Source organism: Kogia breviceps, chromosome 13 (assembly GCF_026419965.1).
Source record: "Kogia breviceps isolate mKogBre1 chromosome 13, mKogBre1 haplotype 1, whole genome shotgun sequence".
Lineage (NCBI taxonomy): Eukaryota > Metazoa > Chordata > Mammalia > Artiodactyla > Physeteridae > Kogia > Kogia breviceps.
This window is the reverse complement of record NC_081322.1, coordinates 76579321-76603914: the sequence shown is the minus strand read 5'-3', so window position 1 is coordinate 76603914 and position 24594 is coordinate 76579321. Positions and strand designations below refer to the sequence as shown.

At 45.0% G+C, this 24594-nt stretch overlaps 1 protein-coding gene across 2 annotated transcripts in view; it reads right to left on the bottom strand.

The window, feature by feature from the left end:
* Positions 1-23516, bottom strand: part of PLEKHG1 (pleckstrin homology and RhoGEF domain containing G1) — a 236102-nt gene extending 212586 nt beyond the window's left edge. The window contains exons 1-2 of one of the 2 annotated variants that reach the window (XM_067011011.1): positions 23364-23516; positions 17724-17842 (exon numbers count right to left, since the gene is read on the bottom strand). The gene's annotated coding sequence lies outside the window, so the exon portion shown is untranslated. The remainder of the gene's footprint in view (positions 1-17723; positions 17843-23363) is intronic. The other variant, XM_059083437.2, reaches the window with a different exon arrangement.
* Positions 23517-24594: the final 1078 nt, after the last annotated feature.

The following is a 24594-nucleotide window of genomic DNA, read 5'->3' as shown; positions in this document are numbered from 1 at the left end:
TTCTGGCAACATCTCCCTTTAACAAAGTCGAGAGGGTCTTACGGACTCCACCCCGGGGAGAGGCGAGCCGGTGAGGGGGGTACATCTCCTTGGTGGGTCCCGCTGAGTCACCTGGCTCAAGAACAGTGGCCCGGAGAAGGGGGGGAGAATTCTTGAGGTAGCTCAGGGGTCTCTGAGAAGCTCTGGCACCAAAGACTGCCCCACAGGGGTGGGGTGAGGTGGGGAGACAGGGTACAGGATGGGTGCCCCTCCACGCCGCCCCTGCACTGGGACACAGCCCGGTGGCTCCAGTTATTCTGATTTCTGCCCTTTCCAAAGAAGTCTGTCACTGGGAATGCTTCCCCTTTGCTACTGTACATAGGATAACAAACTATTACTCTGCCTTGGGGCTAAAACTACCGCTTACCATATAGCATCTGGAATAGTGCTTTATACATATATAATAAATACTCATATAACATTTTTGCTTTTATTGAGATTCACTCATTTAACAACAGTATACTTCTGCTGTCTCACAGTATGACATTCTCATTCGGCTTTCTGCTTCCTTCCACCTGGTATAATGTGAAGTGCGGGCTGACATAACCAAGCAGACCGCAGAGGTGGACAGAGTTCTCAGGGAAGGGGGTCGTGTGAGGGACCAGTAAGGCAAAGAGAGGCTCAAATGTGAATTGGATTCCAATGGGCTCAAGGTCAACTGCACTAATAACAAAACCGAACCTGAGCACAATGTGATAAGGCATTACCGATGCCACCACGTAGTGAATTATAGGGTGTTCCAGAGACGAGATGTCACCTAAAGGGAAAGCATCATAAAGGAAGGAGGACGTGATGTGTTGCATAAATAATTACGATGCGTATTTTGATAGCACTTATATTTAGAGACTTTACATGGGTTATGTTGGGCCCTATGAGTGCTCAGTACGACCATCTGTAGTGGTATTTCCAATAGTATTTCCCAGTTTTCAAACGTTCTTTAAACTGATTTGCACAACAAAACCCTCCGAGGCTAGTGGCCTACGAGGATCCCATTTTACAAAGAGGGAAGCTGAGGTTCCTCACTTACTGCTTCCCCCGCAAAGCAGCAGCTCTACATCCTGACCTTCTGGAACACAGCCTCCTGGCACAAGTGCTAGATCCTCACGTGTACCGTTACTGTACGGTATTAGTGCTACCACTCGAGGACTTACTGCGCGCCAGGCCTTGTTCTAAGCCCGTCACAAGCGCTAACTCCGTATTACTCTTTGCAACAGCTGCAGGAGCCGGTTACTAAACTTGCAGCTTAACATTAGGAAACTGAGGCCCAGAAACTGAAGTCAGGAACCTTGGAGATTCAACCCAAGAAAGAGAAGCTGGATGTTTTTCTTTTCCTTTTACACAGACAGGATAAATGGCAGAGTTTTATTTACTTCTTCTGGCTACCACTTTTAACATCCACAGATGAGATATATCTGGGTGAACAGTAAGAAAAAGTACCCTCCCTCCCCAATCCGAGTTCCTTTTCTACCCTGTTACCCTGGCCTGACTCTTCTTCATGGCACTGGTCAATCCTGATAATATTTGATGTTCACATAGTGATCTCTGTCATCTGCAGAGCATGCAAATTTCAAGAGGGCAGGTCCTCAGTTTTGTTCACCCTTGTACCCTAAGTGCCTACACAGAAAATAAAGGTTGCCTGGCACAGAAGAGGCACACAGACATTTACTGAATGAACACACACACACACACACACACACACACACACACACACACACACTCTCCTCATTACAGGAGAAGTCTAGACAACTTAAAAAAAAAAAAAAAGCTTAGTCAGTCAAAAAGATCCTGCAATTTAAAAGATAAGCAAAAGAGAACACACAATTGGCTCTTTTCACCCCGACTTGAATTAAGAGGGTGTGGAGTGCCCAACTGTCAGAGAGGGAGTGACAGTGTTTACACAGAGCCCTTCCCTGCTTCCACAAATACTGAAGGGGTCTGAGGGGACAAAGGACAGGCCTGGAGGCTGCAGCAATCTCCTGAGAAATCAGGACCCGCCGGGTCTGGCCTGGGTATGGCCAGGAGCTGGCAGAGCTGGAGGCCCACCGAGTCAGGCCGTCTTCCTGCGGGGAGAATACAGGCGGGCCGCCCACGTCTGGGGCCTCCTGCCCATGGCCCGGCCACAACTTTGAGGAATATAGGTCCAGAACTATTTCTAATGAGCCAACTGGAATCGGTGTTTTTCTTTCCCTTCACACGTACAAAAATCCCTTTTCCGATTAAAAACGCAATAAAATTATAAAAACACACCCAATAAAATAAACAACAAAGGTAAACACAAATAAAGACCCCCCAAATAAATACAATAAAAATATAAAGATGACTGTGTGATTGTGATCAAATAAATGTGGCATTTATAGAGAAGACACAGCTGTGTAAGTGTCAGTGTTCATCTCAATACAGCAGCTTAAATGTGTTAATGCTACAGAGACACCCTCCTCAATTCAAAACACATCTTTTGGGAAAAAGAAATCAATTTATGCCAAGAACTGTAAGCGGTCCAAGCAGCAAATGGGAGTGTTTCTGAGCCCTGGGTCTCTGGAGCTGTGGGCAAGTGGGAGGGAAAAAAAAGAACATCTCTTCCTTCATGTCTGAAGAAAGAAAGCACATGCATTTATTTTCTTTACCTCTCCACCTGCTCCGTAAAAGCCGCCCTTAGGTCCTCAAAGGCTCCCTGCTCCAAAACTGCCTTCCTTTCCACTTCGTCATCCTCTCCCTTAGTATAGAGGGGCTCAGTGGGTATTAGGAATAAAGCTGAACTAATTTAACATTAATGAATATTAATTAATTAACACTGAATTAATTCAAATGAAAATGTGTCAGGAAAATAGGTCTGTTTTTACAATCGTCTGCGGCCCTCTAAGGGAGTATGACTTCTGAGGTCTTCTTGCCGAGATGAGTGATGGCTCTGAGCGGATGCAAAGGTGGAGAAAGCTGGGAAACTCTCTACCAGGGCAGAAGAGGAGAGGATGGGAAAGAGGGCAGGTGGGAGAGGCTAGCAAGCAGGAGTGCTGAGGTTGTGCAGAGGGACCCTGCACACAGAGTAGAGATGACCCTTGAACCCCACCCCATCTTTAACAAACACGCATCTCTCAATAGGTAGAATTTTTTTTTTTTTTTTTTTTTTTTTGCGGTACACGGGCCTTTCCCTGCTGTGGCCTCTCCCGTTGCGGAGCACAGGCTCCGGACGCGCAGGCTCAGCGGCCATGGCTCACGGGCCCAGCCGCTCCGCGGCACGTGGGATCTTCCCGGACCGGGGCACGAACCCGCGTCCCCCACATCGGCAGGCGGACTCTCAACCGCTGCGCCACCAGGGAAGCCCAATAGGTAGAATTTTGAGAAAAGTCATCACTTGAGTCCAAAGGTCTAGGCTCTGTCCCCAGAGCAAGTCTAAACTGGTTTTTACTTTCCACAGTTTCTTCTACTGTTTGTCTTTTTTCTTTTTCTTTTTTCCTTTGGCCTCGTCTCATGGCTTGTGGGATCTTAGTTCCCTGACCAGGGATCGAACCCTCGCCCTTGGCGGTGAAAGCGCCAAGTCCTAACCACTGGACCGCTGGGGAAGTTCCCTCTTCCCTTGTTTTTCACAAACTACTCTCCCTCTGTTGCTACTCCCCTCGCCCCAGAGTAAGTAAAAAGCCTGAGGTAACCAGTGAGAGATCTCCAGCAATGGCTGGGCAGCGGCTGTCCCACCCTTTGGATTGCAATTGTCCTTAGGAACCTGGAGACCACCTGTATTCAGTTACATAAATGCACTTGGCCCACACTTGGAGGAAAATCACCACTGCTTTTCAAAATACATTTCATCAGGTCAAAAACTTCCCGGATGAGCACTGTCAGTTACTCTCCCGATGCTTCTGTGCCCCGTGACAGTTGACACCCTCCTACTCAATGCTCTTTCCTTAGCATCTCACAAGAACCAACTGTTAAGCTTCAGGAATTCTGTGAGCCAGCTGTTAAAGTCACCATTAAAATGTAAATAATGTAACCTCAACATTAAATAAACTGCATTAGAAACAAAGGTAGAAAGGCTCAAAACTCCTCACTTATTATTTTACTACATTTTACTGTTACCTACGTTCTTGAGGTTATTGATGTCTATTTTATCTATATGGTAGAAATATCATAATAATGGCTAATAATTACATATTTCTCCCCAACTCTGGTAGCTTGAAAGTAACCACAGTGCAAATATTTATACCATGGAAGTTGGCAAACGCTGCAAATCTGGGCTTTGATTTGTTCTCTTCGTGTCTAAGAAAGTGCTGGAGAAAATGTTAATAATACAGATTAAAACATAAAAGGGTGTTATGTCTGGAGCTGCTACACTGTACAAATAGGACCACAAAATGAGGAAACAGTCATCCAGCATTCAATTCAGCAGAGGAGTCTCATGTCACTAACGAAAGTGTGAAGCTCTGACATACATCTTCATTGTTTCACTTCTGTCATATTAATGTCATAGAAAATCTCTAACAAACATTAATGTTGAGACCAAATTCACTTATTATAGGTTGGTTATGAATATAAGAAGCTCAGCAAACATCAACAAAAGCATTCTATGAGAATCGATTTTTATTATTTGCACATTACGTGCTATTCATCTTTTATATTACTACAATTTGTCATAAACTTATATGTACATATGTATATGTATGTCTCCTGTGTGTACACACACACACACACACACACACACACACACACAGCTACCTATCCCATAGGTCGTTAAACATTTACCAGCACACACCATATTCTCCTTCTATCGTCCCTTAAGACCTGTTCCCACACCCCAGGCCCTCCTCAAGACAATGCTGGCTGATATGCCCATCAAAAAGCTGCAATCATTTGTCTGTCAAACGACCTCAGAGAATAGAAGGAAATCCTTTGCATTTATAAACCCTGCTGAACTCTCTGCAGCTTGGCCTCACAAGGGCACCCCCACCAGTTGGCAGCTTTATTCTCCACTCACCATCAGCATCACTGTTCTTAATTTTCCTGGGCATCTCAAGTTAGACCTAAACCTTACTGAGTTCTGCGGGAAACGTTGCCAAGGAGACTTAGAGTTCTGTACTACCAAGGCTTCACATTAACCAATAAGCCTTCTCCTGAAAGTCCCCAGCCATCTGAGTAGTTAAAACACTTTTAAAGCACAAGTTTATTTTGTCACCCTAGTAATTAACTGGTTAATTACTTCTCATCAATTTACTTTTAAATTTCACTAGGACATCAAGTCTGATTTTGGAATTCCAATAGAAGACAATGCTGTTGACTCAACTGGAGAATAAAAGCGCTGTCTTAGCAAAAACTTTTGAAAAAGGAAGTCTCTTAATTCTTCCCCGGGCCCGCCGTGAAAACAAGTGTGATTAAAGTGATTGTAGTTCTTCAAATTCAGTGAAGCATAATGGATTCTATAATCTTCACCAGAAGCATACCACCAAATGAGTGTTTTTTTGACTTAACAAACCCTCCAACTCAGGATACCCTGTAAGAAAGGATTTCCTGTAATTCTCTGGGAACGTGCAATAGAGGAAAATTCACAGAATCTAGATTTCTGAAAAATATACAATTTAACTCAACTACACTTCTTCAAATTCTTAATCTTGGTAAAAAACTTTGTTATCCAAGTTCTTGATTTTCTTTCTAATCCTCTCACTAATGTTTAAATCATTCCTCCCTCAACATAGGTCTTAATTCTAGAACTTCACATTTATCAATTTTTTTTCTATCACAGTAGATGGAGAATACTGCAATCTCAATCAGTTCTTTGATTCATTAATTCAGTCCAAATGTGGAGCCCTTCAAGCAGGAGTCTGACTAGTACAACTCTTCGACAGAAAAGCAAGTTCCTACAAGACATTAAACTGAAGGAGGCAGGTAGACCTTATCAGTTTTCAGCTGTTTTCTAATGTCACCATGAATGACTGACATCCTATGATGATTAGCATCTTTAGAAGTTTCCTCTCCAGAGAAGACTGCTTCTGACCTTCTGTTAGTAAACAGCCCTTGCCAGGATGAAATGTTTGTTGGAAATGCCCAGTTGTTAATCAAACACTAGCATGTAATATTTATTTGTAATTAAGTGGGGCATCCCACCAGATGTTAAACTTTTTTTTTTTTTTTTTTCACTTTAGAGAAGACACCCGAAGAGTCAATCAAATACTTTAGTAGCTACCATGAGCCACAGCTTTTCAAGGCACTCAAGCAGTACAGTTCAGAGACTCTGGCTGCTGGCACTCCTTCCCTCTGGAACAGCACACCTTGCAATGTCATCTTCCTTTTCTCTTATCAGGAGAGTTGTATCCCGACCTGCCACTCTTTTTGTCAACAATAACGCAACCCTTAATTTTAACGAGGTACAGTTGTCCCTCAGCATCATCGGGAGGTTGGTTCCAGGAGGCCCCCGTAGATGCTAAAATCCCGGGACGCTCAAGTTCCTTGTATAAAATGGTGCAGTACATTAAATATAATCAGAGCTCCATATCCACGTGTTTTGAATTCACAGGTTTCGCGTCCGCGGATTCAGCCAACCAACCTTGATCCTCGGTTGGCTGAATCTGCAGACGCGATACCTGGGGATACGGAGGGCCGACCACATATAGCCGCCCATAATGAAGATGACATCTCTCGGGGCAACAAGACAGAGGGAGTTTGGGTCCCTATGAGTAGAGAGCTCCCTACTAGTCTTGGACCTACTCAGACCTGTAAGTTTTGTGTGTCCCCCCCTCCCCCTCCCTTGCAGCCGAGCCCAATCCTAACTCACACCCCAAGTGTACTATGAGCGTGAGACCTGAAGCCAGTCTGTTGGGCACAGATCCGAGGCTGCCATCGATTAGCTGAGTGTCTTTGGACAAGTTATCTAACTGTTTTTACACCTCAGTTTCCTCATCTATGAAATGGGAATGACTGCACATATTCAAAGTGCTTGTGTGCATGAAATTAGTAAATACGTGCAAAGCCTCTGGAACACTGCCTGAGCTAGTCAGTACTTCCTTGGTACAACAGGGAACTACAAGACAGGAGGCAAATGGGAACCAGAGCTAAAGCTTCACGACCACCATCCTAGCCCTCACACTGCCTTTCATCCTCCCCATACCTGCTGCCCAGATGCCCCGCCCCTTCCAGTCTCCTTGGTCCTTATTTAGAATTTCCCCTCTATTCCTTATAGCAGACTTCCCTCACTGTGATCCCTCTTCAGTTTGTTTCTTCTCACGAAAAATTCTAGCCTCTGTGAATTTACAGCTGTATTATTTTTCCTGTTGTGAGAATTTAAGTATACGTATATTTCCAGATTTCCATTGGGGAGACTTAGAAAGAAGGGGCTGTGATGCAGGAGGAAGGGAAATAAAGCTTTCAGAGGGGTGAAGGAGGCCAAGTCAGAGCAAAGACAACTGTGAGCGGACTCGGGGGTTCGTTGGAGGGGAGGGGACCCAGACATGTCATGCAGAAAAGGGCTCAAGGGTGTATGTTCGGGTACAAAACTATCAGAGTCAGAGCTAATGCTTGGAAACCCTCTGTGCTGTGGAAAGGGACTGAGCTTTGCTGAGGTTATAGGCTATCCAAAGCTTTATTCACCTCAAATTCCAGGCTAATCTGTCTCAGAACAAGGTGTGGTCTTGGAAATGGAGGGCAACTCCTTCAAATCATGAAATTGAGAAGGCCCTTCCATGTGTCGCACCAATGATGGAGAGGAAGACGAACCGTCCATCTAAACCTAGTGTGAGAAGTGATGTGTTAGTGACAAGACTGGTTCTGACCTCAGAACTTATTAGGGACCCTGATGTGCCTGACAGTAACCTTAGTTAGATAGGCATCTAAAGTGTGACCCAGTCATTCATTCAGGGGTTGGTAGAAATAGAGCTCTAATTTTGGAGAGGTCATACAACCATCTACAGTGACAGCAGAGCACAAAACCTGAGTTTTATGGAACTACTTTTGTCTAGTGTTTACTCAAAAGAGAAGGTAGCACTATGAGGATTTTTTAAAGTGTCATTAGAAGTTAAAGCTCTTCAAATTGACCCTCAAAAGGGCAGCAGTACTGCCCAGAAGTAAAACCAAAACACTGCTTTGCCATTGCACAGCGGACCACAGCAGAAGCAAGAAAAACTGAAGAGCCAATCTGGACAGAGAGAGAGAGAGAGAGAGAGAGAGTCTGGACGGAGGGCCTCCAAGCAGCCTCTGGGGGCCTTTCCCCCCTGGCTTGGGAACTCTCATCTTGGAAATTGCCAATGACAGTGGCTTGCAACAAGAGAGAGCACAACTGTCCATTAAACAGCTGCTACAGGCCAAGTACTGTTAAACAGTTTCTCCACTACAGGTTCATAATTACCCTGTACAATAGTTACAATTCTCCTCCATTTTATGAAAGAAGAAATAGCTGATAAGTAGTACAGTTCATATTCAAAAGGCAGTCCATTCAACTCTAAAAATATGAACCATGCTAACTTCATTTCCTGTTCAAGAAGGGAGGAGGAGTGGAATTTCAGACTCCTCTGAGGCAAGAGAGGCAGGTTCAAAGACAACCTATCCCAAGTTAGAACTCCAAAGGTATCTGCTCATTAAAAGACATTGACATTATGAGTCAAGCGGGCTTTCTTTTATTAGCCCAAGATCACAATCACCATTTATCATATTTTTATGGAATGTCTTCCAAAAATGAAATTTCAGAACACAACTTAGCCACGCATTCATTTAAATATTACAGTGTGTCTTATGTACTTGGGATGTGGCAGTGAACAAAACAGGCCAAAAAACTCCAGCTCGGATGGAAATTTGACCATGGACAGAGAAAGAGTTGACATTAGGGAACTACTATTATTTTTATTAGGTGTATTAATTGTGTGGTGGTGATATGGAAAGGTGTGTTCTTATCTGTTGGAAATGCATATTGAAATATTTATGGGTACACATGATATCTGGGATTTGCTTTTACTACTTCAAAGTTGGGGAAAGGGGTTCATGGGGAAACAGATGAAACAAGATTGGCAAAATGTTTATAATTGTTGAATCTGGAAGATGGGTACATGGGGGTTCATTACGCTATTTTCTCTACTTGAGTTTAGTTGGAAATTTCCTTAATTCGAAGATGCATTCCTCCCTCCAAGGAGCTTTAAAGATAAACAGTAATTCCTGGTGTATCTATCAGGCAGATATGTGTGCTAACCAGGAAAATAAAGCAGGGAAGGGAGTGGGAAATGCTGAGAGGAGGGTGAATAAATATAGTATTTCTACACGCAAACAGTATTTATTTTATACACGTAAGTTAATAAGACCTGGAGGAGTTGATAACTGCATCAAGATAAGGCCTTAATACACAGGAAGTTGAATTAAAATGGTAATTAAAAGGCACGCGGTTTTCTGAGAAAGAAGAGCAATTTGAGTTTTCTTAAAGAGGCCCATTTAAAAGAAATGTTAATGAAAACGATGGCGAACATTTGCCTGACTTTTTCTCTATGTTGGAACTAGGTTTTGCAAACATATTAAAGAATGATTGGCTTTGATCTTCATCATAACCCCAGAAGCCGGTGCCGTTTCCCTCATCTGTAAGTTGCCGCCCCTTAGCTTAGAGGAGCTAAAAGTCTGTTCAAGGTCATGAAAACTCTTAAGTGATGCAACCCAGTTTCAATCCAGGTAGCCCAGCACCAGTCTGAATGTTTAACTGTCATACCATACCACCTACTGCGCTGGATAAGTAGCATATGGACAAAGGAAGGGTAAAAGATTAGATCTAAATATCAAGCGTTGCCTTGATATTTTCTGAGTGGTGCCGTGGGTACTGTGGAGGAATAAGGGAGATAGGGGAGAACAGCCAAGAGTTAAGGTTTTCGGGGCTGGATGGTGCAAGAGAGCAGACACTGCAGGCAAGAGGCCCAGGCGGACCTCCAAAGGAAGCTTCTTCCGAAGCCCAGGAGGGTGAGGGCAGGGATGGAGGGTGGAGGAAGGCGGAGTCATAAGGCAGGTTCTCCACCACTTCTACTCCAACACCCCCACCCATCCGCGCACACAACACCTTAGGCGCTGATCTCGTTCTAGAACGTGGTGCAACAGTATCAGACTGCAACCAGAATTTACCTGACTTAGAGGCAAGAGGTGGCAAATGCCGAGGTGATATTGATTTATTCGAAAAGTGAAGCTTCTCTCTGTGCTGAGCACTGTTCTAAATCATTGGAAATACAGTGTGAACAGCACAGGGCCTCTCTCCTCATGGAAGAACAGGCAAGAAACAACTGTATCCTTTGTTAAGTGTTCCTAAATGCTATGCATACAAATGAAGTAGGGTAAGAAGGCTACAGCGGCCTCCGAGGTACGGAGCTTGCCGTTTTCTAGAGCACCATCAGGAAGACTTCTTTGATAAGGGGGCACCTGAGCAGGGGACTGAAAGAAGTGAGACAGTAAAGCTTTGATATCCAGGGAAGAACGTTCCAGGCAGAGGTCATGAAAACACTCTGAGGCCGGGGCTTGTGTGGCGTATGGAGGACCAGCCAGAGGGGCCGGCGAGCCGGGGGAGGGTGGGCACGTGGGCAGGAACAGGAGGCAGAGCAGAGTGAGAGCGCGGGCCGGGGGTCCCACTGGGGGTCTCGGAGGCCGTTCTGTGGATTGGCTTCTGACTCTGAGCGAAATGGGAAACCATGAGAGGAGTCTGAATCAGGATGGCTTTGGCTGAGGGGGCGTGGGGCTGGGCCAGGAGACCAGTTAGGAACCTGCTACACAATCCAGGCAGAGAGAGTAGGTGGACTGGGCCAAGGGGCAGCAGAGAAGACTGAGAAGCCATAGGATTCTGGATATTTTGGAGGAAGCGCCCAGTTTGCCTATGGATTCGACCTGAGACATTAGAGGGAAAACATGCCCAGAGAAACACCAAAGGCTCTCTACCTGGGACTTGTGTCTCCACCTGAAGTTCTACCGTCAACCTTTCTGTTGGGTTAAGCCATTAGAAGAGGCCTCTATGACAACACGTTCAGTGGTCAGATTTGTATTCTAGATACATCAGTCCATGCTCAGCAACTGTGCTAGTGGGCTAACAACTGAACAGATGGGAAGGAGACATGAATAAGTGAATATGGACGGAGAACTGTTTAGGAAGTCATCGCTGACTGATTGGACGAGGCAGAAAAGGAAAAAAAAAAAAAAAGGCTTGTCCTGACCAACGAATGGTGGTGCTGTTAACTAAGAATTGGAAAAGGAGGGAAAAGAAACAACCCCAGGAAGTCAGAGGTGGGTCTGGAAATGGAGATTGTGAGCCCAGTTCTGGGTGGGTGACTTTAAATCAATTGTGCAAAAGCCAATAGATAAATCTCAGAAGGCATATGAATAAGAGTGGGAGGCCCAGGCAGGCTGCTGCACAGTGTTTCTCTGGATTTATTTTGAAACACAATAGGCCCTCACTATTTGAGCCAGAAAATGTAAATCAGAATATTTTGAGAGCTATTTCATTTGATTATTTTCTAGTAGGCAGAGTAATTAACTGGCTGACATTCCAGTTCCTAGTCAACCTGCTGCCTTTGCCAGCTTCCCCTCTGCACCGCTGTTTCCAGCTGAAAGATAATTGATCAGATTCTGTCGCTCCCCTGCCTCAAACCCTCCAGCGGCTTTGCATGGCGCTTCTTTTTTTTTTTTTTTAAACTTTCTATTTTATATTAGAGTATAGTTGACTAACACTGTTGTGTTCGTTTCAGGTATACAGCAAAGTGATTCAGTTACACAGGTACCTGTATCTATTCTTTTTCAAATTCTTTTCCCAATTAAGTTGCTGCAGAATACTGAGCAGAGTTCTCTGTGCTATGCAGTAGGTCCTTGCTGGTTATCCATTTTAAATACAGCAGGGTGTACCTGTCAATCCCGAACTCCCTAACTCTCCCTCCCCCACCCCACCCTGTTAAACATACATTCATTCTCTAAGTCTTGTGAGTCTGTTCCTGCTTTGTGAATAAATTCATTTGTATCACTGCTTTTAGATTCCTCGTGTAAGCGATACCATCCGGGTATCATACACTATTTTCTCTTTTAAGCCACGGTAAAGACCTTCAATATTATAAAGACCTACGAGATTCAGGCCCCACCTCCTTCTCCACCTTCACCTCCGGCTTTCTTCTGCCCCCTTGTTCACTCACAGCCTGCTTTTCTTTCCCTAGAACTCATGGAGTTTATGTCTCTCGTAGGGCCTCCATACGTATTTTTTTTCTCTCTGCCAAGAATGTTCTTCCCTCGTATCTTCTATTTTTTTTTAACATCTTTATTGGAGTATAATTGCTTTACAGTGGTGTGTTAGTTTCTGCTTTACAACAAAGTGAATCAGTTATACATATACATATGTTCCCATATCTCTTCCCTCTTGAGTCTCCCTCCCACCCACCGTCCCTATCCCACCCCTCTCGGTGGTCACAGAACACCGAGCTGATCTCCCTGTGCTATGCGGCTGCTTCCCACTAGCTATCCACCCTACGTTTGGTAGTGTATATATGTCCATGCCACTCTCTCACTTCGTCACCGCTTACCCTTCTCCCTCCCCGTGTCCTCAAGTCCATGCTCTAGTAGGTCTGTGTTTTATTTCCGTCCTACCCCTAGGCTCTTCATGACATTATTTTTTTCTTAGATTCCATATATATGTGTTAGCATACGGTATTTGTTTTTCTCCTTCTGACTTACTTCACTCTGTATGACAGACTCCAGGTCCATCCACCTCACTACAAATAACTCAATTTCGTTTCTTTTTATGGTTGAGTAATATTCCATTGTATATATGTGCCACATCTTCTTTATCCATTCATCTGTCGATGGACACTTAGGTTGCTTCCATGTCCTGGCTATTGTAAATAGAGCTGTAATGAACATTTTGGTACATGACTCTTTTTGAATTATGGTTTTCTCAGGGTATATGCCCAGGAGTGGGATTGCTGGATCGTATGGTAGTTCTATTTGTAGTTTTTTAAGGAACCTCCATACTGTTCTCCATTGTGACTGTATCAGTTTACATTCCCACCAACAGTGCAAGAGTGTTCCCTTTTCTCCACACCCTCTCCAGCATTTAGATCAATGGAACAGGATAGAAAGCCCAGAGATAAGCCCACGCACATATGATCACCTTATCTTTGATAAAGGAGGTAAGAATATACAGTGGAGAAAAGACAGCCTCTTCAGTAAGTGGTGCTGGGAAAACTGGACAGCTACGTGTAAAAGTATGAAATTAGAACACTTCCTAACACCATACACAAAAATAAACTCAAAATGGGTTAAAGACCTAAATGTAAGGCCGGACACTATCAAACTCTTAGAGGAAAACATAGGCAGAACACTCTATGACATAAATCACAGCAAGATCCTTTTTGACCCACCTCCTAGAGAAATGGAAATAAAAACAAAAATAAACAAATGGGACCTAATGAAATTTAAAAGCTTTTGCACAGCAAAGGAGACCATAAACAAGACCAAAAGACAGCCCTCAGAATGGGAGAAAATATTTGCAAATGAAGCAACTGACAAAGGATTAATCTCCAAAATTTACAAGCAGCTCGATAACAAAAAACCAAGCAACGCAATCCAAAACTGGGCAGAAGACCTAAACAGACATTTCTCCCAAGAAGATATACAGGTTGCCAACAAACACATGAAAGAATGCTCAACATCATTAATCATTAGAGAAATGCAAATCAAAACTACAAGGAGATATCATCTCACACCGGTCAGAATGGCCATCATCAAAAAATTCCCTCATAGCTTCTTAAGGTCACTTCTTATTAAACAAATCTTGGCTCGATGTAACCAGCTCAGACAGGCCTTTCTGACCACCCAGGCAAACAGCATGCCACCCCCCAGCCCCAACCCATTTCCCTCTTTTCTTTTCTTTAAAGCACTCATCACATGGATTTTCCCCCTTCACTCCAGATTTGGTCTGTTGTGTTCATCACTGTATCCCCAGAATTCAGGAAATTATCTTTGTTGAATACACGAATTCTAATCTGAATTCCCGAGTGTAATGTATAGTCTGTCTCTACTACAGTAAAACCCAGCGGAACAAACTGTTCCTCTTCCCTCTCTCTTATTTTTGCCTCAGGAGAAAGGCTGTTCTTCCACCACTGAGATGTTTTTTCTCAGTTATTTTCATGTTGGTTTATTGTTCCAGAAGTCTAGTAGCAGGGAATAAAACTTAAGTGTGACACCCAGTAAACATAGTAAAAGAGCCACTATTTCTCAAGGGCTTATTATGTACTGGGTGCAATATATACTTTATGCATTTAAGCCTCACAATATCTTTATTACATAGTCTTACCCCCAGGTTAGCAGGCATTTTCAAATAATGTCCAAATGACATATATAGGCTGCCTAATTCCAGACGATTCCCACATTTCAACTCTGAATATTCAGACCTTAGAAAAACAAACTTATCTCTCCCATGCACACCATTTTTCCCATAATTAATGTCACAGAAACAGTGCTTGAACTGGCATTACAATAAGTAAGCGAAGAAAGCAAGAAAGCATTAGATTTGATTGCTATATCTATTATGCATACTTAAGTATCAAGTAAGAATTCTCTCTTTTAAGAGCACGGTATTTCATTTCCGAACATTTGCAAAGTATGTTTTCTGCTCATATTAGTAATCTGAAGCCAAGGGGTTTTTTAGAATAGTTATTGCTAGCTATTATGCCTTTAGCTAATACAGAAAGGTGCTTTCTTCTTCACTTATATAAGAAGGTAAAAACAAACACCTGTTAACTTCCTATTTGGAAATTTCTTAAACTATAGGATTAGACTAGATAGTACTGCATCTTGATGTGGCAGATCAAAAAGTGAAACACATTTCTTTTTGCTCTTTAGGGGGATTCTGGATTTTGAAAGGCATGGCTATTACTGTGCTCATCACAACTCGATTTTTAGAACTTCATAGTATTTGCTTTCCTATCAGGATAAGTTCTAAAGGGAAAGAAAGAAGAAAGAAAGAGTGCTTCTTAATAATGACACTTTTGGGAAATCCTCTGGATTCCAACCTGCTCGAGATGATGCTTCCTTGTGCTTGGTATACCCATGGGCCACAGGGGTCCACATGCCTCAAAAACATTATTTTCACATTGCTTTCCTTGCCATTTTAGTGCCAAGGTCAAATATCATTAAGTGTTGTGATTAAATGGCAATTGCTTAGAGTTTAATCTAAACAACTGTTAAAGGAGAGAGGGGAAAATAAGCATTTATCTCACACAGACACTGAAGAAAAGTGGAAAAAAGCCAAGACCACCAAGATTTTGCTCCATAACTATATTCCATAAGCTTACAAATATTTCCCAAAGCTCTTTTCCTGGACACAGCCAATCCTCATCCGCCCATCTGGGCGCGCTTTGCCTGTCTGTTCCCTGCCCATCTCATTACCCTTCTAGCCTCACCCTCATTAGTGCTTAGCAAGTAATTCTCCAAAAACTCTGATCTAAGGTGTGAAGTGCACAAGGTAAAGGCAGGGTTTTCTCTCTTTTTTTTTGTTTTTAATTTTTATTTTATATTGGAGTTTAGTTTGATGTACAATGTTGTGTGAGTTTCAGGCGTACAGCAAAAGGATTCAGTTATCCATATACATGTATCTACTTTTTTACAAATTCTTTTCCCATTTAGGTTATCACAGAATACTGAGTAGAGTTCCCTGTGCTATGCAGTAGGTCCTAGTTGGTTATGTATTTTAAATATAGTAGTGTGTACCTGGCTCTCCCAAACTCCCAAAGCGTTTTCTCTTTAAAAAAATCACTTTTAAAGTCTACGTCTCCTCTAATAGGCTTCTCCTCTGCATACCCCACTCAGTAATCCGATATTCCTGATTTTGACTCTTATGCTTCATAATTTATATGTTTAGTTGACTCAAATTTTAAAAGTGTGAGACAACTGAATACTTACACGGTAAGCTGTTTCAGACCAGCTACCGTATCCTCCTTTGAAGCAGCTATAATATTTAAGCACAACATAGATGCTTAAACTAACAGGTTTACATGGTTAAAGGGAATAAACACAGGATCGCATATTTATGCCCCAGATTACAGTTTTTTCCTCTCTCGCAGCACATCAGAGAAGCACAGATGTTAGTGTTTGAGGACTGCCTGTAATCATACAACCATGGGAAGCTGAACTCTGCGATGGTTCCCACTCCTTCCTTGTGGGCCTGCATCTTCACACACCCCTTCCACCCCGACCAGCATTCCAGCCACAGGTCGGAGACAGCCTTAAATCATCTTGAGGCTGGACCGTGGTTAATATGCATCCCCGGAATGCCTACAGATGGCCTTTCCGTTGCATCTACTTATTTCCAAAGACTCATGTTTCAGCTAGAGTTGGCAAGAGTTCTAAAGACCCCCTAGAGCATGAGGGCTTCAGTCACAGGAGAAGATGGAGGAAGGATGTGCCTGGAAGGGAGCAAGGTCTGCATCTGCTTCCTCCGTGGCCTAGTGCGGACAGACCCTTCCCAGCCGGGCAGGGTGCAGGCAGGGAACTTTGCTGGGAGAGGGTGGGAGTTGCTGAAAGTGTCCCACAAGAACAGACTCCAGGCGGACAGAAGGAGAGGCACGCTCGCCATGTGTGGAGGGCAGGCGTGCCGACGTGTGCGCGGGACTTGAGTGACATGTTGAAATTAAAATCAAAACAGCATGAAAGCACACTTTATTACAGCTAGAAATAGCCACGTATTGTCAAAGCTCCCACTGAGTCATCCATCCAGAAGTTGAGATCTTGGACAGAAGGGGAGAGTTGGAGCAGGCTCCCAACTGGGTTCAGAAAAAGATCTTGACGAGGGATAGAGTTTAGAGGGTGGTCAGAAAGCAAAGACTTAAGCAGTGTTTTACTCTTAAGCAAGGAGGAGGGTGGGGAGAGAGAGGAGAACACTGCTTGGCCTGTGAAAACCCAGAGACTTGCCAGAGGAGGGAAGGGGGGGTGGCTCTAAAGGGAATCCCCTCCACCTCATTATCACAGAGGACCTGCTTGGTTAGAGCAATGATCAGCCCCTTGGGATACAGAGAAGAAGAGGAGTATTTATGTTACATTAAATCTGGGAAACAGAAGGAAGTAAGCTCCAGCTAATGCCTTCATTGCCCTGAGGAAGGCCTTTCTGTGCATTAACGGTTCACACATCTCTACGGACAGCTGCCAGAAGGAATTATCCGCTGCAAGAGCTGCCCATCTTCCCTCCTACCCAAGTTATGTTCAGGCCAATTTCACTTCAACAGGAGTCACCAAGACACTTGGCCCATTGAGATGACAAAAGCAAATGTTTTAAACTATTCTTAAGGCACATTGGATCACAAATGTCTCACAATACTTTAATTTACTCTATTGTACTCTTTGCTAGCTCCAAGTCAATCTTTCAGACCTAAGAAACAGAAGAGACAAACTCAGTTACAATGTAAACCATCGGAGCTGAACCTTGTATGCAACCATGGCGTAACACTAACATCCAATGGATATTTATTGAGCACTAATATTAATGCATTTCATTGCTGCTAAGATGCACATTTTTCACAGCTTAGTGATGCACCTTACAGGAGACTGTGTCAATTTTATTGACAGCATTTCTCCTCTCTTAATGGTACATTTAAAAAGGGTGTATTTCAAAAGCATCTTAGATTTCATGAAACAGGGACTCATCAATCTCATTAAAGTTGCAGTTCAAACCTTGCCTTCTCTGACAGGCTTCCTGGAGCACCAGTCCACGGTGGCCCATCCCTTACCCTGATTCTCTCCGCTTACTGATCATATCACCATGGAGACCGCGGCTCTTGTATTCACTGCTCTTCCTAGAGCAGCATCAGGCATCATTCCAGGGATAGTAGGTTCTCAGTAGATGACCCTGGAATGAACAAAAGTTGCCATTTATTGAGCAATCGCTACACATCAGACCCTGAACTAAATGCTTGTCAGAGAAAAATAATCTCATTTATTCCTAGCAATTGAGAGGTCATTCTCTTTATTGACTTTAAAGATGGGGCAGCAGGTAAAGTGGAGAAGCCAGGACTAGATGTCGGCTCAGCCTGACTTCAAATCCAGACACATCGGTGCCATGCTATACTTTGTATCACATACAAAGCCTGGAAATGGGTCTGATTCTGCGAGTGGTCCAAAGATGTGAGGCAGGATCTCTGAAGCTACAGAGAAGAATAAGACTGTTCTCCCAAACCTGAAAGGTAATATTTGTCCACTGGGGATCACCACATTTCTCTGTCCTTCTATAGGCTTCACGTGTAAGGTCCTGCGTTAATATGGAGGTGCAGGGGCCCATATGTCTTCCCAATAAGATCAGGAGAGGCTCCACGAAAGAGATGTATATTTCAACTTTGGATGGATGGATCCCACCATTGGTGAAAGAGAGCACAGCCCATATAGGGCTCTGTGAGTTATCCTGAGTGAGAGAGACATAGAGTATACCTGGGAAGGTGCTAGGAGAAAGGTGAGCATGAAGGTCTTGGGTACCATCCTGGGGGGTTTGAACTTCATGTCATATGATCAATGATCTTCGTCAATGACCCGTTTCAATGTGGACCAGCTGAGCTTCTCTCCCCGTCCTGCATCTCACTCAAGGATGAATGTTGAAATCTGGTGCTGTCAGTCCTATGTCAACTGATCGCTATGTCTAACAGAGACCTCTAAGCCCAGTGTAAAGAGAAAATAAAGAAGAGTGACTGGAAAAAACAGTAACACAGGAGATTTGATTATAAGTCCATCTATAGCGAGTCAGCTTAGATAGAGCCTATGAAATGTATCATTTGGGGGCTCCACGGAAATACTGAAGGATATCACAGACAGAATATTTCATTTAGGACACAGTTGGCAAACTACGGCTGCCATATTTTTTTCTTTTCTCGGTTTACTAACATTTATTTAGATTTCCAGTGAAAAGACTGTTTTGTATGGCTTTTAAGCAAAGATCGGTTTTTACATTTTTAAAGGGTTTATGTAAACAACCAATCCCCCCTTCTACAAATCAAAGAATATACGACAGGCATGTACATGGCCCACAAAGCCTAAAATACTTACCATCTGGCTCTTTACAGGAAAAGGTTCACCACCCCCTGACCTAGAACTTCTCATCGTCCTCCTCCATTTCTATTCAGAGTCAGGCCATCTAAGTTCGCGCTTAATGTGACTGCACACAGAGCAGACACTGGTAAGATCTGTTTGCCACTTCAAACATTAGATTTATTGATTCCTTTTATGAAAATTCTAAAGTTTCGGCGATTATTACACTCACACACATTTCAACTTCGTCTTTGATCTTTTTAAAAGATGTCCTTCTCACACTTGAGGGCTTGCTAGCTTTTGGCCAAATGCTGCAATTAGGTTTGATCTTCCTAATGCTGGTGATAAGTGGCTTCTGTAGGCTCAGCAGCACCCTGGTCATTAAAGCTTACCCAAATAGCTTTCTTAATTAAAGACATCAGTTTAGTAGTACATCAAGGGGGCGTAGCTGGAATCTTTTAAAAACTTAGCCTAACATTAACACTCTTGAAGTTGCCCTTCCTCCAGGATTATATGGGAAGGAGGAAAGAAGAGGAGGGTTAGGGATTTTTTTGGATCCATGAATCCAGCCTACTTCTGCTTTCCATGGAACAGTAATTCAATATTTACCAAAAGGAGATGTTTAGGTTTAAAGATTTTTACATGGCTTGTAGCTCAGCAGAGAAACATTTCTGGGTAACTTTGTGTATACAGATTGGAAATATACTTAAACATGACTCGAACATGAAAACTATGCTAGAACTACAGGCAACTTCTAATCACTGGGATGGGGGTCCCCCAAGCATCCATGAAGTTGTTCTGTAGCATCTGGATGACCTGTGGCCTAGTTACTTTAACAGCAAAGCCAGGCCCCCTCACTAGGATGTCCAGCCTGTATTTCTATCATCTCTGCTAAAGCATCTGCTGCTTTTCATCACCATGAGCAATATGAAGCAGAGCACGGAGCCATCTCTTAATTACTTGAAAGCGGGCCCTGCACTTAGTAAGTTCTCCTTGGCACAGACGCCCATGGCCCTGAATGCCCAACTGGTTTGGGGTCAGCTCTTCATTTTATAAAGCAAGATTGATGCAGGCTGTGATGAAACATTAATATTTGAGATGCCCGCCACACACAAGCACTAGGTTGCTTAGGGCCTTTGTCTGGAAAATGTTTCTACTCCCATCCCTGCTTGAATACATGAACATTTTGCTTTGGAAACCGTGTTCTTTTTTAAGTCAAAAGAGGCAAGGGATTTTTTTCTTAAAGAGTGAACCATTACATTTAATTTAAAATATGTCCCCACGCCACCACCATTTCTAGGTAGTGAAGTTTAGGGGTAAGAGAAGTGATCATGGGTTAAATCACAGCTTTGCCAGTTGAGAGCTGTGTAACTGCCAGCAAAATCCCTCACTCTTGGGACTTGGTTTATCAACAATAAAGATCAACCTGGAAGCACACAGTGCGCCCACCACTTACTACAGATTAATTTGTTAATCATCATCAATGCTCAGCACCGCTCAAGAGGGAAGGGTCACTGCTTCCTAAATTTACAGAGGAAGGAATAAGCAAAGGTGAGATAATCCAGAGAGAGTGATCAACCATGACTGCTACATTTTCTCCATTATGAAATAATCCATGTCTAAATAACTTCCTTAGAGGGGTCAAGGTCGCACTGCTGTTGAGCTGCAGAGGCAAACTTCATACGCAGGTCAGCTAGTTCCAGAGCACTTGTTCTTAACCACTAGCGCTTTCACAGATCTTTAAGATGTAGGGCCTTGGCTGGATCATCCAAGATCCATCTAGTTTTACCGTTGCATGGATATAATCTCGCCTGCATGAGGACTCACAGATGGCAACTGTTCGAAAGACCAACTACTCGCAAAGGGGGAGGGAAGAGAAATCCGTACAAAGTGGATTTGCAGCCTTGAAAAATCAGAGCATAGATTCAGGAATTGCTTTCTGGTTTACTAAGGGCTCAAAAGATTTAGTGCTACTCAAGCATTTCCTGTGTTTACGTGTCAGACTACAAACCATTAAATCACTTAAAAAATCATAGCCTCAAAAAGGAGGAGAACAAAACAGCACTGGTTGGTTATTCTTGCTTTTGAAAACTTACGTCGCCACTTCCTATCAATTTGTTTAAAAATGATCACTTAACCTTTTTGAGGCACAGACTGAGCCTCCCAGGGAAATATTTAAGTTTGTGTTTGGTAACATCGTCCATGTTAAAGTCACTGAAGGAAGCTGGTGCCCATGGTGAGGATGGAGATGAGCAGGAAAAAAACCATCAAGGGAAGCACGATTCAGGCATGGGTCTGACTGCCAGGTAACCGTTTCTCACTGCGCTTTGCCCTTCAGTGGAAGGCTTCAGGGAGAGCGATACCGGGGAAAAGGAAGGTCATGCAGTGACAGCTGTTGATGACCTTATGAGGATGACGCCAACGAGGAAGGAGAACTCTGGGGAAAAGTTTCTCCGGGGGTGTTGGTGGCTTAGACCCCAGCCTTCAAATAGGACCAAAAGCCAAGTGAGGAACTGGGAATTCAGACTCAAAGATGGTAAAGGACCATAATATCAAACCATCACTTTTGTATCTAAATCTTAAATACAGTAGACCAAACAAGTACTGCTACGGGGTGGGAGTGGTGCGGTGAGGAGTGAGCTTGAAGCTTTAGAAACTCTCCGGTTCCTCTAAATCACTTCACAAGGGAGAAGCCAAGGCCACCAGAGGTGGAGCAGCTTGCTCAGGTCTGACTTGGCAAAGATGAAATTAGAATGGAGTTTCTTAGTCCCAGACACGATGAGCCTGGAAATGTTTTAATAGCGTTTAATCAAAATCCAAAGTCCAGGGTTTCCCTGGTGGTGCAGTGGTTGAGAGTCCGCCTGCCGATGCAGCGGACACGGGTTCGTGCCCCGGTCTGGGAAGATCCCACGTGCCGCGGAGCGGCTGGGCCCGTGAGCCATGGCCGCTGGGCCTGTGCGTCTGGAGCCTGTGCTCCGCAACGGGAGAGGCCACAACAGTGAGAACCCCGCGTACCGCAAAAAAAAAAAAAATTAATAAATAAATTTTAAAAATTAAAAAAAATTAAAATCCGAAGTCCATAAATTCTTTAAAAGTCTACAGAAACTGAGCGGCCCGGAGACGCTGATTTTAACACTTGATAACTGTGTTTATAGCATTACACGATCTCTCTAGGCCTGGAATTCTGTTCGAAGACGAATCTGACCCAGAGTCAACATGCTGGTCTCCTGGTTTAAATACGAAAACACGAGGAAGTTCTGTACCCAGGCGTCGGAAAACCCCCAAACCAACTCTCCCTCTGCGATCGACCTTGTCTTCCCGCGATGCCTGCTGCAAACAGCCTTCCCCCGGACTCACCCTCTACAATTTCAAAACTATGTGCAGTAGCCTTGGCCACCTGAGGGTGGTACAAAGGGAGGGTTAAGGACCAGAACTTAATGAAATACCGGCTCTACAAACAAGACTCCACCAGAGCGTTTAAAAAGTCATCCACCTCATTGTTTCCCAGGAACGGAATGAAATGCCACAGCTTAACGACTTTCCCGATTACAACCTCCCTAGGCTTCTGATTTAAGAACCAAAGTCTCACCGGAGGACACAAAGCGCGGGTGGGGGGGGGGAGGGGGAGGTGCTGCGGGCATCTCCGCAGACCCTGGCTGTCCTCCGAGGCCAGGAAGGCCGGCAGAGTCCCTGTGGACCAGGTGTTACATCGACCCCGTGATGGACGGGCCACCGGCTTTCGACACCGCCCCCCCCGCCGCGCCCCCCCCCCCGGGGGGGGGTACGTATTTGCAGAGCTGGGACACCAAGGCTGGATCTACAAAGGCAGGGATCCTGCCGGCCAAACGCGTCACAGAGCCCCGGCCTCCGACTCCCACCGCGGTTCGCCGCTGCTGGGGGCCCAGGCGCCCGGGCCCGGTGGTGGGGAGCTGACCGAGAGCGGCGGGCGCTCGGGTCCCGTTTTCCGACTGTGCCGTTTGGCCTGTGAGGGTTGGGCTGGTAACACCCCGGCGCGCACTCAGGAGCCCCTTCTCCGCCGCAGCAGCCGGTGGAGGGACGGGAGCGGCAGGGACTCGGGGGCCGGGGCTCGGGGACGCGGAGCCCGGAGCCGGGCGGCGGCGGGCAGGGGCGGGCCCGGGTCCCGGCGGCGGGGCGCTCCCCCGAACCCGCCGGCCCCCACCCGCGAGGATGCGCGCGGGGGCCAGGAACCCGGCACCGCGCTCCGCTCGCCTCCACCTGCGGGTCTGGGGCGCCGGGCCGAGGGTGCCCCGGGCCCCTTCCCCTTCCCCGGGGCTCCCGGCCGAGCGGTCCCGTGCCTGGAAAAGGGCCCGGTGTCCAGCGAAGCGGGCGCTTACCCGGGGAGAGGCGGTTCCCGGCGCGGGCCGCCCTCGCACGTCGGCCCGGGAAGGTGCGGCTGCGTGCGCTGCGCCGGCTGCGGCGCCCGCCGAGCGCCCTGTACCGCCGCCCCGGCTCGGACTTCCTCTTCCTCGGGCTCGGCCCCGCCGCTCGGCCGCGCTCCCCGCTCGGCGGCCGCGCCCCGACCCGCCCCTCCCGGCGCAGGGATGCGGGCCCCGCCGCCGCGAGCAGCGGATCTGCGGTGCCTCCTCCCCTCTTCCTGGGCGAGAACGGTGGGGAGGTGGAGCGGGAGAGAGAAGGAGAAAGAGATTAAGCACTTGGACTTGTCTCTGGAGCGTTGCCAAAGAGAGCAGTCAAATTACAGCCCCCGGGGAAAAAAAAATTACCAAAAAAAAAAAAAAATGCCTGCTACTGTTTTCGTAGACACATGACTTTTCTTCATGTTCCGAGATGCTCAGGTTTAGCTTTCTCTTAGACGTGATAATTTCCCATATGATTTTGTAAAAATAATACCCCGAATGATTAATTCGACATTTTAGTAGTAACACAGAAGCTCTGGGGTAATAATATATACAAAGAGGGAGGAAGCTCACTGTTTTTCAGGCGTCATTACCCTAATGACCTCAGTTAATGTACCAACTAACCTTTGCTTAGAGAAAGTAAAAGTGGAAAAGGAGGCAAAGAAGACTAATCTTTGAAATAGCCAGATAGGTGTTTAAAGGCACCGGCTGAGTGTGCAGTGAGATGATGACTTGAGTCGAAAAGATGAACGTCAAAGGCATGCGAAGTGATTTCTCAACACTTACCTCCCTTCAAAGGCGGCCGTCTGTGTTTGCCTATTGACTCCATTAGGTTCTGTAGTTCTTCAGAATGCACTCTTACATGACCTGTTCACAACTCTTCAGCTTTAGCAGTTACGAGCTGTGTGGCCTTGAGAGAATTATTTAACCTCTCTGTGCCTCAGTTTCCTCATCTGTGAAATGGGGATAATGATGACAGCGCCTACCTCACAGAGTTGCTTCTTGTGATGTAAATAAGGTAATGCCCAGGAAAGGCTTAGAAGGTTCCTGGCACACTTGCTGGATAAATGTTAGCTATTATTGTTGTTGATTTCCCCCTTTTATCTGCTCGGATGCATGAATAAAGTTATGGAAATTATCATAAAGATTTGAAATAAAATAAGGTTTTTGAGCAGTAGGGCCACACAATGTCATAATTCTCTCCCTACAA